General features: G+C 45.0%; 1 pseudogene; it reads left to right on the forward strand.

Annotated features, from left to right (window-relative positions):
* The first annotated feature begins 242 nt into the window (after positions 1-242).
* On the forward strand, positions 243-401 carry LOC130359841 (U2 spliceosomal RNA; annotated as a pseudogene).
* The last annotated feature ends 4,001 nt before the right edge of the window (positions 402-4,402 follow it).

The following is a 4,402-nucleotide window of genomic DNA, read 5'->3' on the forward strand; positions in this document are numbered from 1 at the left end:
GGGACTTTAAACAAAAACCCTGACCTTCACAAATGGGTAGTTAAGGGTTAAATTAACTATCCTATATTTTAAGTGGACATAAAAGTAACATGTGACCAAGTATTGTCAAAATATCTCCAGCCGTTTGGAAGTTATGCTGTAACATGTATTTCCCATTGACTTGTATGGGACTTTAAACATAAAGTCCGCCCCTGGAAAATGGGGGCGAGTAAGCATTAAATCACCTATCCTATGTTTGTTGTTGTGCTTCTCTGCCTTTTGGCTAAGATCAAGTGTAGTATCTGTTCTTATCAGTTTCATGCTGATGGGGATGGGTGCTGCATGGAGGGGGCAGGTGTACCGGGGCGTTCCGGTGCTGGTTCTGTGGAATCAGATCGACGGCTGCCCTGATGTGACTTGCTTCCTCCGGGTCTCGCCATGAGGCTGAGAGGGTCTGGAGCTGAGGTACTTTAGTGCCTCGGGGAGTGGTGACCCCGAGGTGCCGAAACTCACTGGGAGGATGGACTCACTGAGTGGAAGCACAGGCACCATAATCTCTTCACCTTGTGGCACTCACCTCTTGATTCCCGGCCTTCTGGCTAGGGCAGTCAGGGCAGTATATCTGCACACATTCACTTATTTATTTATTTTTGTCTCACTGTATCACTTTTTGCGTGTTGTGTGTCCACAGGATTTGTCAGGATGCGGTAGCTCTTCTGGGTGTCCCTCCTGGCGGTCTAGGGGAGGTGTGTGTGGTCATTAGGTTCTGCACCTCCATGCAAACACCCCGGGTACTCCTGCTCTGGCAGGGTACCTACCGTTATCGGCTCTGCAGGCAGATACCTTGGCTAACGCCTAGCTTTTGTGGTCCCTTAGTAGCTTTGGCAAAAAGGGACATGGAACCTTGCAGGTACCTTTTGGTCCAGAGGCGAAGGGTAAGGTTTGTTGGCGGCCTCTCTCCTATCGGAGAAGGGCAAGCGATAGACCGCATCCTCTGTGCACGTTTTTTTTGTGTAACACCTTTGCATTTTTTTTGGGTGATTCGAAAGCATGTTCCTCGGCTCTTAGATAATTATAAGTAACATGTGCGCCAAGTTTCATGTTAATATCTTTAGCCGTTTGGACGTGATGCTGGAACATACACACATGCACACGTTGAGTTTTATATATATAGATTTATTTATATTATTTATTTTTATTTTATTCATAATATTTTATTTTCTTATTACTGCCATTGCCACAACCTTATTGAATTTCTGGTGGCCGATCACGTGACCTAGGAGTTTCTGGTCAGGTGACCGTCAGCAGCAAGAGGGTCATTGGCCAACACATTTTATCACATCGCTGCATTCTCTGCCAAGTCGCAGATTAGTTTTTCCCCACGCTAGCTGGCATTATGATTATATACACACATATAGGGTAAGTCTAGCATTCTTCCCATTATGTTTACTGTAATTATGCAGATTCATTTAGATTGATGTTTTCATAATGATCCATTCTCGCATAATATGTATATAAAACATGTTTTTAATATCACTTACACTGCCTCTGGACATATTGGGATGTCCCTAAATTTGCACATGCCCTTTGTTATGAATTTTTAACTTATATTTGTACTGTTTGATGATTTGATACTGTATATGGCACTTCCTATAAATACTTTGTAGGGGTCAGTGGTCACTGTTAGTTGGCTTGAGAATGGTGTTGTGAGAACGTTGCACCTTATGTTCATGGAATAAATTATCTTTACTTTGGATACTTCAGTGTGCTGTGGTTGCCTTTGTTATGTCTGGATATGCTGTTGGACCCTGTGAGCGGTGCCCCATAGACCTGCGTGCACCTATTGCCTTTCCTGGATGTGCTGCCTTCTGTTTGTGTGTGTGTATATATATATATATATATATATATATATATAGTTTATCCACATATTAGCTAGGCAGGAACATAGTAGATAGTCCCCCACATTAGGTGTAGGCTGCAGAATCCCCCCACATTAGGTGTAGGCTGCAGAGTCCCCCCCCCCCCCCCACAGTAGGTACAGGCAGCATAGTTCCCCCACAGTAGGTACAGGCAGCAGAGTTCCCCCACAGTAGGTACAGGCCGCAGAGTTACACCACAGTAGTTGTAGGCAGCAGAGTCCCCCCACAGTAGGTACAGGCAGCAGAGTTCCCCCACAGTAGGTACAGGCAGCAGAGTTCCACCACAGTAGGTACAGGCAGCAGAGTTACGCCACAGTAGGTGTAGGCAGCAGAGTCCCCCCAGTAAGGGTAGGCAGCAGAGTCCCCCCACAGTAGGCGTAGGCAGTAGAGTCCCCCCACAGTAAGTGTAGGCAGCAGAGTTCCCCCAAAGTAGGTACAGGCAGCAGATTTCCCCACATTAGGTGTAGGCAGCAGATTCCCCCAGTAGGTGTAGGCAGCAGAGTCCCCCCACAGAAGGTGTAGGCAGCAGAGTTCCCCCACAGTAGGTACAGGCAGCAGCGTTCTCCCACAGTAGGAACAGGCAGCAGAGTCCAACCCATCCTTCCCCAGGGACAGCTCATCAGTGTGCCTCTGCTGAATACAAGGTCCTGATACCAGTGTCAGGACCTTGTATGCTGGAGTGAGGCAGGCAGCAGCCGGCCCGTGCTATTTTCCTCACTGGCAGCGAAGCACGGCCGAAAGGGAGGGCGTACTACCAGGAATTTTCCCGGTATCCCAGTAGGCCAGTCCAGCCCTGGTTGTAGTAGCCAGTGGACATCAGAGGTGGTGGTAGTATCTAATCAGTGGCATCTGGCACAGGGTTTTTTTTTCTGTAGTATGTTTTTATTTTAATAATAAAAATTTACAAAAATACATTGTACAATTCAGATATAACAACGTCACCAATCAAGAAAAGACAAAAGACAAAAAGGCCAAATAGCCATGCTTGTTTACATCTGAGAAGTATACCTAATCATTATTAACACCCTTACTATCCCAAAAAGTTGACTCACAATCCACCAATTCTTTAAACTTGTTGTTACCCCATAAGGGTGTGAACCCAAAACTATTTTCTATATGTAGTTCTTCCTTTAATCTTTCCCATACTTTTCTGTATTTATGCAGTAGCATCGTGTTATTTGAACCGCTCTCCTCATAATCATCTAATTCCAACACCTCATATATGTTCTCTTTCTCCTTATCTACTACAATCTTCTCCAGATATCTAGAATTCCTCCAATTCACGACTCGTACCAACTGCGCGGCCAAGAAATAAACAAGAAAGTTGGGCATGTCCAATCCCCCCCTATCTCCAGGGGCCATAAAATATCTATACTTCAGACGAACCCTTTTTCTTCCCCATAACAATCTACCCAGTATCACTTCTATCTTCCGGAACCAGCACTTGCCGATCCACATTGGCGAGGCACTAAGAAAGAAACGGATCTGTGGGAGGACCACCATTTTTACTATCGCCATCCTTTCTGACATAGAGAAAGGCATTTTAATCCATTCTTCTACTCTCTTTGCTAGACTATTTAATAGGGGCCGTATATTGTTAATCACAAACCTATCATTTGTGGCTGCTATTTTTACTCCCAGATAGGGGAAACATTCGTTTTTTTTTAGCACAGATAGTCTTCCCACCATCTCCCCCATATCTTCATCCAGGGGGAGCATAGTAGATTTACTCCAGTTTATCTCCAACCCAGATAGAGGGGCAAATGCCTCGAACAGCTTAATGATACGATGTATTTTTTCTTGTGGGTTAGTTACAAAAAGCAGGATATCATCTGCAAATAATAAGATCTTACTCATCTCTCCATTTACTCCAAATCCCTCATAGACATTGCTATCTCTTATCCAAGCTGCTAGGGGTTCAATATAAATTAAAAATAAAGAGGGTGAGAGGGGGCAGCCCTGCCTTGTTCCTCTACTTAGTTTGAATGGGTAGGAGGGAATTCCATCCACCACTACACTTGCCTCAGGGTTAGTATACAATAACTGAATATAACTCAAGAATCTCGGGCCCACCCCCACCCTCTTCAAAACTTCCCAGAGGTATCCCCACTCCACCCTGTCAAAAGCTTTAGTAGCGTCCAGTGACAGAATGGAGCGGGGGCCCCGGGATCCACTCTGGATTGCCTCATACACCTGGTGGATATTGTCGTGGACCGTTCTTCCTGACCTAAATCCTCCCTGGTCATTGCCCACCACTACCTCCACCACTTTATCTAATCTCCTTGCCAATACTTTCACTATTATCTTTATATCCGTATTAAGCAAGGAGATAGGACGATATGAACCCAAATCCAATCTTTATCTTTTTTCCTAATGAGTCTAATATTAGCCTCACACATTGATTTAGGGAGAACCCCCCCCCCCCCTCTCCAGGATTCATTAATGATACCAAGCAGTTTTGGAAGTAGCAGGGTTGAGTATATGAGTATATCCTATATATCTGG

This window comes from Hyla sarda, chromosome 2, assembly GCF_029499605.1.
Source record: "Hyla sarda isolate aHylSar1 chromosome 2, aHylSar1.hap1, whole genome shotgun sequence".
In the NCBI taxonomy this organism is placed as follows: Eukaryota; Metazoa; Chordata; class Amphibia; order Anura; family Hylidae; genus Hyla; species Hyla sarda.